Raw genomic sequence first — 13,650 nt, 5'->3', positions numbered from 1 at the left:
TAAGAATCAGTCGAAACAATATTTACATTTTAAAATCTATTCCAATTCTATGAAATTTCTTGTCATCTATACTTCATGTAAAAAGTTTTGTGAAACTTCAGGCCTATACTATGGCTGGACATTTCTATCAGAAATGTATCATATGAATTGGTTTTCTTTAGTATGTATCCTTGTGTGTTTTATATGAAACTTCAGGTCAAGTCTATGCTTGGACATTTTTATCAGAAATGTATCATATGAATTGGTTTCTTTAGTATGTATCCTTGTGTGTTTTATATGAAACTTCAGGTCAAGACTATGCCTGGACAATTTATCAGAAATATATCATATGAATTGGTTTTCTTTCGTATGTATCCTTGTGTGTTTTATATGAAACTTCAGGTCAAGTCTACGCCTGGACATTTTTATCATAAATGTATCATATGAGTTGGTTTTCTTTAGTATGTATCCTTGTGTGTTTTATAGGAAACTTCAGGTCAAGTCTATGCCTGGACATTTTATCAGAAATGTATCATATGAATTGGTTTAATTTAGCATGTATCCTTGAGTGTTTTATATGAAACGTCAGGTCAAGACTATGCATGGACATTTTTATCAGAAATGTATCATATGAATTGTTTTCTTTAGTATGTATCCTTGTGTGTTATATATGAACCTTCAGGTCAAGTCTATGCCTGGACAATTTATCAGAAATATATCATATAAATTGGTCTTCTTTAGTATGTATCCTAGTGTGTTTCACATGAAACTTCAGGTCAAGTCTATGCCTGGACATTTTTATCAGAAATGTATCATATAAACTGGTTTTCTTTAGTATGTATCCTTGTGTGTTTTATATAAAACTTCAGATCAAATCTATGCCTGGACATTTTCATCAGAAATGTATCATATGAATTCTTTTTCTTTAGTATGTATCCTTGTGTGTTTTATATGAAACTTCAGGTCAAGACTATGCCTGGACAATTTATCAGAAATATATCATATGAACTGGCTTTCTTTAGTATGTATCCTTGTGTGCTTTATATGAAACTTAAGGTCAAATCTATGCCTGGACATTTTCATCAGAAATGTATCATATGAATTCTTTTTCTTTAGTATGTATCCTTGTGTGTTTTATATGAAACTTCAGGTCAAGTCTATGCCTGGATATTTTATCAGAAATGTATTATATGAATTGGTTTCTATAATATGTATCCTTGTGTGCTTGATACGAAAATTCAGATCAAGTCTATGCCTGGATATTTTTATCAGAAATGTATCATATGAATTGTTTTCTTTAGTATGTATCCTTGTGTGTTTTATACGATACTTCAGATCAAGTCTATGCCTGGACATTTTTATCAGAAATGTATCATATGAATTGTTTTCTTTAGTATGTATCCTTGTGTGTTTCATATGAAACTTCAGGTCAAGTCTATGCCTGGACAATTTATCAGAAATGTATCATATGAATTGGTTTTCTTTAGTATGTATCCTTGTGTGTTTTATATGAAACTTCAGGTCAAGTCTACGCCTGGACATTTTAATCAGAAATGTATCATATGAGTTGGTTTTCTTTAGTGTGTATCATTGCGTGTTTTATATGAAACTTCAGGTCAAGTATATGCCTGGACATTTTATCAGAAATGTATCATATCAATTGGTTTAATTTAGCCTGTATACATGTGTGTTTTATATGAAACGTCAGGTCAAGACTATGCATGGACATTTTTATCAGAAATGTATCATATGAATTGGTTTTCTTTAGCATGTATCCTTGTGTGTTTTATATGAAACTTCAGGACAAGTCTATGCCTGGACATTTTTATCAGAAATGTATCATATAAATTGGTTTTCTTTAGCATGTATCCTTGTGTGTTTTATATGAAACTTCAGGTCAAGTCTATGCCTGTACATTTTCATCAGAAATGTATCATATGAATTCTTTTTCTTTAGTATGTACCCTTGTGTGTTTTATATGTAACTTCAGATCAAGACTATGCCTGGAAAATTTATCAGAAAAATATCATATGAATTGGTTTTCTTTAGTATGTATCCTTGTGTGTTTTATATGAAATTTCAGGTCAAGTCTATGCCAGGACATTTTTACCAGAAATGTATCATATGAGTTGGTTTTCTTTAGTTTGTATCCTGTGTGTTTTATATGAAACTTCAGGTCAGGTCCATGATTGGACATTTTATCAGAAATGCATCATATGAATTGGTTTTCTTTAATATGTATCCTTGTGTGTTTTACATGACACTTCATGTCAAGTCTATGCCTGGATATTTTATCAGAAATGTATCATATGAATTGGTTTTCTTTAGTATGTATCCTTGTGTGTTTTATATGAAACTTCAAGTCAAGTATATGCCTGGATATTTTTTTCACAAATGTATCATATGAATTGTTTTCTTTAGTATGTATCCTTGTGTGTTTTATACGATGCTTCAGATAAGGTCTATGCCTGGACATTTTTATCAGAAATGTATCATATGAATTGTTTTCTTTAGTATGTATCCTTGTGTGTTTTATATGAAACTTCAGGTCAAGTCTAAGCCTGGACAATTTATCAGAAATATATCATATGAATTGGTTTTCTTTAGTATGTATCCTTGTGTGTTTTATATGAAACTTCAGGTCAAGTCTACGCCTGGAAATTTTATTCAGAAATGTATCATATGAGTTGGTTTTCTTTAGTATGTATCATTGCGTGTTTTATATGAAACTTCAGGTCAAGTTTATGCCTGGACATTTTATCAGAAATGTATCATATCAATTGGTTTAATTTAGCATGTATCCTTGTGTATTTTATATGAAACGTCAGGTCAAGTCTATGCCTGGACATTTTTAACAGAAATGTATCATATAAATTGGTTTTCTTTAGTATGTATCCTTGTGTGTTTTATATGCATCGTCAGGTCAAGTCTATGCCTGGACATTTTCATCAGAAATGTATCATATGGATTCTTTTTCTTAAGTATGTATCCTTGTGTTTTTTATATGAAACTTCAGATCAAGATTATGAATGGACAATTTATCAGAAAAATATCATATGAATTGGTTTTATTTAGTATGCATCCTTGTGTGTTTTATATGAAACTTCAGGTCAAGTCTATGCCAGCATATTTTTACCAGAAATGTATCATATGAGTTGGTTTTCTTCAGTATGTATCCTTGTGTGTTTTATATGAAATTTCAGGTCAAGTCTATGCATGGACATTTTTATCAGAAATGTATCATATGAATTGGTTTTCTTTAGTATGCATCCTTGTGTGTTTTATATGAAACTTCAGGTCAAGTCTATGACTGGATATTTTTATCAGAAATGTATCATATAAATTGGTTTTCTTTAGTATGTATCCTTGTGTGTTTTATATGAAACTTCAGGTCAAGTCTATGCCTGGACATTTTTAACAGAAATGTATCATATAAATTGGTTTTCTTTAGTATGTATTCTTGTGTGTTTTATATGAAACTTCAGGTCAAGTCTATGCCTGGACATTTTATCAGAAATGTATCATATGAATTGGTTTTCTTTAGTATGTATCATTGTGTGTTTTATATGAAACTTCAGGTCAAGTCTATGCCTGGACATTTTTATCAGAAATGTATCATATAAATTGGTTTTCTTTAGTATGTATCCTTGTGTGTTTTATATGAAACTTCAGGTCAAGTCTATGCCTGGACATTTTCATCAGAAATGTATCATATGAATTCTTTTTCTTTAGTATGTATCCTTGTGTGTTTTTTATGAAACTTCAGGTCAAGACTATGCCTGGACAATTTATCAGAAATATATCATATGAATTGGTTTTCTTTAGTATGTATCCTTATGTGTTTTATATGAAACTTCAGGTCAAGTCTATGCCTGGATATTTTATCAGAAATGTATCATATGAATTGGTTTCTTTAGTATGTATCCTTGTGTGTTTTATATGAAACTTCAGATCAAGTCTATGCCTGGACATTTGTATCAGAAATGTATCATATGAATTGTTTTCTTTAGTATGTATCCTTGTGTGTTTTACATGAAACTTCAGGTCAGGTCTATGCCTGGACAATTTATCAGAAATATATCATATGAATTGGTTTTCTTTAGTATGTATCCTTGTGTGTTTTATATGAAACTTCAGGTCAAGTCTATACCAGGACATTTTTACCAGAAATGTATCATATGAGTTGGTTTCCTTTAGTATGTATCCTTGTGTGTTTTATATGAAACTTCAGGTCAAGTCTATGCCTGGACATTTTATCAGAAATGTATCATATGAATTGATTTTCTTTAGTATGTATCCTTGTGTGTTTTATATGAAACTTCAGGTCAAGTCTATGCCTGGACACTTTATCAGAAATGTATCATATGAATTGGTTTTCTTTAGTATGTATCCTTGTGTGTTTTATATGAAACTTCAGGTCAAGTCTATGCCTGGACATTTTTATCAGAAATGTATCATATAAATTGGTTTTCTTTAGTATGTATCCTTGTGTGTTTTATAGGAAACTTCAGGTCAAGTCTATGCCTGGACATTTTCATCAGAAATGTATCATATGAATTCTTTTTCTTTAGTATGTATCCTTGTGTGTTTTTTTATGAAACTTCAGGTCAAGACTATGCCTGGACAATTTATCAGAAATATATCATATGAATTGGTTTTCTTTAGTATGTATCCTTATGTGTTTTATATGAAACTTCAGGTCAAGTCTATGCGTGGATATTTTATCAGAAATGTATCATATGAATTGGTTTCTTTAGTATGTATCCTTGTGTGTTTTATATGAAACTTCAGATCAAGTCTATGCCTGGACATTTGTATCAGAAATGTATCATATGAATTGTTTTCTTTAGTATGTATCCTTGTGTGTTTTATATGAAACTTCAGGTCAGGTCTATGCCTGGACAATTTATCAGAAATATATCATATGAATTGGTTTCCTTTAGTATGTTATCCTTGTGTGTTTTATATTAAACTTCAGGTCAAGTCTATGCCAGGACATTTTTACCAGAAATGTATCATATGAGTTGGTTTTCTTTAGTATGTATCCTTGTGTGTTTTATATGAAACTTCAGGTCAAGTCTATGCCTGGACATTTTATCAGAAATGTATCATATGAATTGGTTTTCTTTAGCATGTATCCTTGTGTGTTTTATATGAAACTTCAGGTCAAGACTATGCCTGGACATTTTTATCAGAAATATATCATATGAATTGGTTTTCTTTAGCATGTATCCTTGTGTGTTTTATATGAAACTTCAGGTCAAGTCTATGCCTGGACATTTTATCGGAAATGTATCATATGAATTGGTTTTCTTTAGCATGTAACCTTGTGTGTTTTATATGAAACTTCATGTCAAGTCTATGCCTGGACATTTTTATCAGAAATGTATCATATGAATTGGTTTTCTTTAGTATGTATCCTTGTGTGTTTTATATGAAACTTCAGGTCAAGTCTATGCCTGGACATTTTATCAGAAATGTATCATATGAATTGGTTTTCTTTAGTATGTATCCTTGTGTGTTTTATATGAAACTTCACGTCAAGTCTATGCCTGGACATTTTGATCAGAAATGTATCATATGAATTGGTTTTCTTTAGTATGTATCCTTGTGTGTTTTATATGAAACTTCACGTCAAGTCTATGCCTGGACATTTTGATCAGAAATGTATCATATGAATTGGTTTGCTTTAGTATGTATCCTTGTGTGTTTTTTCAAATGATCACTCCTCCTAAAGAATTCTACACAAACTTCACACTTGAATGGTTTTTCTCCAGTATGTATCACCATGTGCTTCTTTAAATCACCACTCCAACTAAACATCTAATCACAAACACTGCATATGAATGATTTTTCTCCACTATGTATTTTCATATGTCCATTCAAGCTAGAACTCTGGCTAAACATTTTATCACAAACTTTACACTTAAATGGTTTATCTCCGGTATGTATTCGCATGTGGACATTCAAGGTTGACACCCTATCAAATAGTCTGTTACAAATTTCACACTTGAATGATTTTTCTTTAGCATGTAACCTCTTGTGAGCATTCATGCTGGAACTGTGGCTGAACATTTTTTCACAAACATCACATCTGAAGAATGGTTTTTCTCCCGTATGTACCCTTATGTGCTCTTTTAAACTAGAACTATAGCTGAACATTTCAAGAGGCAAATCTCACATTTGAATGGTTTTTCTCCCAGTATGTAACCTTATGTGCTCCTTCAAATTTGAGTGCCTACTAAACAATTTATTGCAAACTTCACAACTGAATTTTTTTTCTCCAGTATGTACTTTCAAGTGTACTTGTAACTTATCACTTGCAGTAAACATGTTATCACAAACGTCGCATTTGAATGGTTTTCCTCCACAATGTATTCTCATGTGCTTCTTCAATGTGGCATCATCTCTAAACAGTTTATCACAAACTTCACAAATGAATGTTTTATCTCCGGCGTGTATCTTCATGTGGGCATTTAAATTTGAACTCCTCTCCTGTATGTACCCTCAAATGGATTGTCATTATAGAAATGTGACTGAACGTTATATCGCAAACTTCACACTTGAATGGCTTTTCATTACCCTGTAATCTCTTGTGCTCTTTCAAGCCTGAAATGATTTCATTACAAATTTTAGCCATGAATACCGTTTCAACTGTATTTCATCTTTATATATGTTCTCCTGGAATCGAGTCATTTCCACAGTACCCGCAATGTCTAGTCTATTTTTAGGACATTTTTTTTTTCTCTCTCATTTTGGTAGTGATAGAATAGTTATATCTATGCATTCTTGGTACGGATTTAAAGGTAATTGTGTATTCTTGAGAATATGAGCTTATATTATGGTTGCCTGTGTGTATTTCGGCGACAGTGCATAATGAGTAATAAGGTCTTGGTGATGATCCGGAAGTGAAATTTGTGTTCAATTTGAATGGTTATCAGGTCACAATTAGTACTTCCAGCTCAATACCCGCAATGTAGTTCTAATCTATGTTTAGAACATTTTTTCCTCTCTCATTTTGGTGGTGATAGAAGAGTTTTATTTATGCATGTTTGGTAGGGATTTAAAGGTAATTGTTTATTCTTGAGAATATGAGCTCAGGGTGTGGTTGTCCGTGTGTATTTTGGCGACAGTGCACAGTGAGTAATAAGGCCTTGGTGATGATCCGGAAGTGAAATCTGTGTTCTGTTTACATGCTGCTCTCTTGACAGTCCAGCATCTCAAAAAAGCAGGTCAATCTTTGACAATAACTTCCCCGTGAAGGTATTTTAGATTAGCACATGATTTGTATTGATTGTCACACTGGAAAGAACAGTACTGAGAAACAAATATTGAGAACATATAGTAAAATTACTTGTGTTCTATGGCCAATTGCACGTTGCTTTGTTTACAGTCCAGCTTCTAAAAATATGCCGGGGAACCTTAGTACAACCACGTAAGACACGTCACCCGATATTTTTGTTCTGGGGGTGGGGGTGATCGGTCTTACCGCCTAACTAACGGCACTGTTTGGCGTGTTTTGATGTCGACTAAAAGTGTAACTAAAGTCAAATTTTCAGAAGTATCACACACAACTGGCAACCAATAACGATTCTTTTCTACACAGTAAAGTTATAATGTTTTGTCAGACTTTACTTACCCTGATGTCTTTTCTCTAATAAATTCAAATTCTCACAAAAGAAATGGACTTGTTTTAAAGTTTTGTTGGCCTACATTTCAATTGGCTTGAAAGCGATGAAAGCCGGAAATGCCGAAATCGGGTTAAGTGGAAATACTATTTTTTAACGACAAAAATAAAAATATATTTGCATATTAGAACTTTAAGGAACGTTTCTTTCCGTTCAAGAAACATATCCCCCACATTAACGTACTTAAACATATTTCGGCATACCTCGACTACTGTCGCATTGCAACAAATTCAAATGTATGTCAATGGAACACGAACATGAGTCCATTGTCTGTGTCATATTTTCATTCCGCCAGGATAAAGACAGCACAGTAAGTATATTAATTACACATAAATTGGTGGGAGAGTGTCGACATAGGCTGCCAAGTGTGTGAGATATTCCTGAAAGTTTTACTACTCATTCCGAGACATCGGAATACGCTATATAAAGCCTTTATTTGGTTAGTAAGACATATCGGTAAAACAAGAGCAACATGTGCTATGTCTTACATTATAGGACTAGGGGAGCCTTTGACATGAACTTCACTGTGATGTCATCTTTGAAGGTATTTTAGATTAACGCATGATTTGTATTGATTCTCTCACACTGGAAAGTTCAGTACGGAGAAAGAAATGTAGAGAATATATAGTAAAATTAATTGTGTTCTATGTCCTCCCGCATGGCGTGTATCGTTGCTTAAAATTGACCTGCCATATATGTTTGAAATAATAATTACAAGGGAGGACATACTGAATGAATTACTGTCCTTTCATTGGTTAAAAGAAAACTAAATCCTTTATTTATTTGTAACTTATGTTCAGTTGGCCAATAGAAGGCAGTATTCCATTCAGAGCGATGTTTTTGCATATTAGGCGGGCGCGATCAGGTACATGTCGAGTGGTACCGTGGGAAAAAGATTAGGCAAACCTTATAGGTATTATATTAAGTCAAACTTTTGACAAGGATACACAGTCGAATTCCTGAGCTAAACATTGGTACTGAATTTATTACGTTACGAGAAATGTGGCTTGAAATAACAGCATTTATTCTTAAATGGGTCGCGCGAGAAAGGAGATAAGTGTCCTCCCTTGTAGTTATTATATAGTACATGTTTGACAGGTCAATTTTAAGCAACGATACGATCCCCTCCCTATGTATCCTCCTGGCAATATCGCTAAATAACCACCGCGAGCTATATTTATTCCGATGATGACCTCGATTGCTTAAACGCTTGGAATCAATCATAATTTTAGTCTGGTTCTCTGCTTTATATGCTCCCTACGTTGCACTCCGAAATAGAAATATAGCGCAGTGCAACGCAGGGAGCACACGAAAAAGCAGAGAATCATACTACCATACTTTAAAAGCCATACTGGAGATAAGAAACAAGAAAGAAAAAAAAATGTTTGATATTATTCACATCTAATGCAATCAAATAAACATACCTTCAAATATAAGATGGAATTTTCATTGATTGAAGTCCCCCAAAAATATTTTTACACAATTTACGAACTGTTACTGAGAGCCAAAATTGCATATTGGGAAATAGTGCTTATCATGCTAAGAGTGCAAGATCAGTTGTATCCGTAAATATAGAGACAGGTGAAGAAATAACATTTTAATTGATATGTGCAGCTGGAAAATATTTTAATATTTGCACGCTTTCTGTTCAGCGCGTTGCAAATAATATAACCAAATCTGCTTTCTTTAAGAAATACAAACAAAAATAACTTTTCATTAGTGTTGAAGAGAGATAACTGTCTCTTTGGCAAGAGTTAATTGAGTATTTATCCCGCTTGTTATTACATAATATTATATTACTAGCTATTTATTTAATTTTTTATCATTCTGAGACTTTCGTTGACAATGAAATAGAAACTACCGGAATTACTATAATATATAATCTTCCGGAGGTTTCACCACTGCCAAGACACATAAGATATTCGCCAAACACAGGACATATAAGAAAATTTTATGTTGATCAAAATGTCAAGATAAAATTTTTATTTTATCAATCTGAGTTTCTATCATCGGTGGAGAAACTCGCAGAATCGTATAATATATATCAGATACAGGTAATTTCTCCAGTCACAAGAATATCGAGATAGAATAATTTTTCTGCTACTTCAATGAAATGTCGGTATTATTAAAGGGAAATAACTCTCTTCTCATGACATAGTAACTTAGCAGTTATCTCCCTTCCTTGATGTCAATGACCTTTATTACGAGATATAACTCTGTAGTATATCTTTCTCCGTAGATCGTAATTACCTAATTAACCGTCAATGTCAAAATTATTATAACGCATTCAAGAAAATGTTTTACTTATCTCAGTTCTCTCGAATTCAGCTTCAGTCTGACTGGGGAAAGAGAAATTCTGGCTTGCTTTTATAGTCCAACATTTTGTGAAAACCCATAATTATAGAACACTCCAGGATGACTTGATCATATGATTCTCCAGAATTTTCTAGAACTATGGGTTTTCCCAGACGGGTTTTCCAGAATGACCTAATCACATGATTCTCTAGAGTTTTCTAGAATTGTGAGTTCTCCCAAAATGTTTGACTATAAATTTGCTTATCAGTCACCCAATAGCATATATTTACAACTATAACAATGCAATATCCGGGATATCATTTGCGCGTACATAAATGTACATAAAATAACAGGCTTCGCTGAGGCTCATCGATTTCTAGGTTAATATAAAATTACTTCAACATCCGCAACAGGTCATTGTCATGTAAAGTTTTGCAAAGACAGCTTTTTTTTTTTTTTTTTTTTTTTTTTTTTTGTTCGTTTGTCTTGTCTATATTTTCTATTTGCCTTTGAAACAGACTCATTAAGAGTCGAAAGCGCTTAGGCTAGTTAGATATTAGTTTTGCACTGTTCTTAGTCAGTTTGTTACATTTATCTTAATCAATTCCTGACAAAGGTGATCCCTTATTGGATCCACTGCACTTAAGTTGTTTTCATATTTAATTGTATACAACTTTTCATATTTAATTATAGATATGAAATGTTGCCAGAGAAGACAACATTATTTGACTACTTCGTAAAGATAAACGAGCATACCGCGGTCGGCTAACATAACGTCGTTTGCTTCGGAGAATTGTTAACTTTATACACACAGTGGCAAATCACTCGACAAACTTCTCGGACACAAATCCACGATAGCCTGCTCAGTAGTCTATGGGTTATACAACCCAGCTTCGTTCTCTATGATCTGAAGAAGAACCACATCAGGAATATCTGACCAAGTCTGAAAACGTTGAAGGAGTGTATGTACGCAAGCCTCACGAGAACCTCTAAACTCACTCTCCTAGAGAAATTTTGATCACTTTAAGCTGGAAGTCTATGCTCGCAAATAAAGAGATGCAGCTTAGAGCCGTGGAAACAACGAAATAACTTATAAGCCTAATTTGCACAAGTTTTCAGTCACGTCCGCGACAAAATTAATTTTAATCCTATTTTGCTTTTACAATTTACCTCAATATTTTCTAATAACGCATGTTTTCAATAACGTCCGCGCCTCACAAACACCAAATTGGAAAACGACCATGTTAAAGGACACAATCCAGACAGTTAAGTCGCATTAAAGAGAAGAAAGAAAGGACCATGAGAACTATCCAACCAGGATACAATGCCTGTTTTCCAAAACAAATATTACTCCGTTAATTGATTTCTTACACAAAAAGCATTAAAAAAACATTAAACAAAACATAAATATTTGCTGACTGGGAAGAAAAAAAAGATATAGAACCACATTTTTTTCATTCGAAAACAAGAGGGAACATATCCATGTCCAAAAGAGTTAGAATGCGACTAGGGGATTGCTATAAAAAAAAATAATTTAAAGAACTTCGAAAATATTGCCGTCATATAGATACAGCCCTTACTAAGATTGCGTAGATCAAAAATATAAGAAACTTGGCAAATATTATGAGTCCTAATGCGCTAACATTAGTTTGTAATCGTAGATATTTGTCACACATTTGATATTCAAAAGAGAAGAAAAAATAATGAAGATTCGTCGCTTTAAACAACAATTGTAACTCTTTCTAACTAGATTTGGCTTGTATCTCCAACGCGTTTGTTTTTAACTCATTATATGTGGTATCTAACGCGCCAAAAGTTTTAAGGAGAAAACCGTGCTTATAAACGTGTGTGAGGTAAACTTTATCGTGATAGTAATCTATTCTAACTTGGTAGATGCGTGGTCTAAATCATTAGTTGTAAATATAGTTTGTCTATAGTTTACACAAATATGCAAATTTGATGTTGGATTTGAATATGAATGGTTGGTATGTCAGTGGCTTTGTATTAGCAAATCGCTCACTCTCAGCAAATACATACCCAACAAATATAGTGTCCCCTTGTTCTTGTCATGTGATGTAAAGAATGTATGGATTAGAACGAAAAGCAATGCCTATGAATGTTATTCTCCCCCTAAGATACAAAACCTTTTTCGAGTTTTAATAGATGTTTGATTTGTGAAGGAATCTATCTATTTATATGTCTGTCGAATGTTTGTTGTCTGATTCTAAATTTGCTGTATATTTTGTGTGAATAAGAAAATTGTTCAAGGAGGGCTTTCTTGGTTTTATTTAATATGAAACTTTCTCTGGTCTTTTTGCCAAATCATGTCTTTGCGGTTTTATCTTCAAAAAAGATGATATACTGATATTTCATGGTGTAATGGAAATCATATCTAGAACAAGTCCATATGTTGAAGCGAAGATATCTAAGAACCAAATCCTTCATACTGAACTTCGTGCAGACACAAAATAACTACCACAACCGCAGCCATTCATGTTCGTCAGTGAGAAATGAAATTATTGACAGTACCCCACTTCCTTTCTACAAATTACCAAGGCAACTATAACGCGCATGGTTTGGAAACCGCCCCTTGCCGATGTTGTGCCATTCTAATTAGTCCCGTTGGAACGTTCACATGATGCTCTCATATATCATGGTAAAGAGACATCCCTGGACAAATGGGATAAACATGTGATCTGGCCGAGTTGCGTGTTTTTCTGTATAAACTGTACGGATAACTACTTTGTACCTAGCATACTTGGTTAGAGCATCCGCTTCTTTTGCGAGAGGTAGAATGTTCGTAACACTGGTAGAGCCATACGAAAGACTTATAAAAATGGTACTCGTAGCTGCCTCGCTCGGCGCTCAGCGTTAAATGAAAACTAGTACGTATTATGAAAAATATAAACTTCAAGGAAACTCAAAGTATTGTCCTTGTAAAAACACAACTTTTGGACATATTAATCGTACATGTCATAATTTTGGACAGGCATATTTATTACAATTCAATTAAAACTTAAAAATTTCTAAAACGGCTAGGTGGGTTTTGACTTTTATAATCAGTGTACAGGAATAATGTTTACATGTTGGAAAAACTGCAGCTGTTACCGAAGAAGTTCCTGTATCCATGTAAAACGTTACGATCATCGAAGACGCACAAGACGAAATGTGTTTTTGTGGAAAATCTACATATACATTCGGGATTATTTTGATCAAGAAGACGGAGAAAGAAGAAACAGAAGTCAGAACAAAAGATGCAATGGAGCTGGAAGTTTCCAAACTATATGGAAAATTGATTATAGTACGTTGATATGAGATAATGAGGGCTTGTCGCTACATTAGTATTGCTCTAGAATATTGATGGTGCCATACTTTACTGTCCATGCTAGCAGAAAATTTAAATCGCAATGATATATTACATTAATGGTGGAGGAATTAATGCATGACTACAGTGCATGCGTTCTACATAACACAAAACTATTTCTTTTTTATTAGTATTGCTTAATTTAAAGTACTGTTGCTACCAAATGACACTTCATTTGCTTTACTCTGCCGTCTTTACTGTGCATTGTATGGTCTACAAATGCATTTAGCAGGGTGTCCTGCCTTATTAATTTTTTAATATTTATTCAATTCTTCAATATTGTTTCGGGTATCACAACAAAAAGTAATGAAATTAATAAAAGCA

This window comes from Sinohyriopsis cumingii, unplaced genomic scaffold (genome assembly GCF_028554795.1).
Source record: "Sinohyriopsis cumingii isolate HCF-2022 unplaced genomic scaffold, ASM2855479v2 utg000036l, whole genome shotgun sequence".
Classification (NCBI taxonomy): Eukaryota; Metazoa; Mollusca; class Bivalvia; order Unionida; family Unionidae; genus Sinohyriopsis; species Sinohyriopsis cumingii.
Note: the sequence above shows the minus strand (reverse complement) of the source record.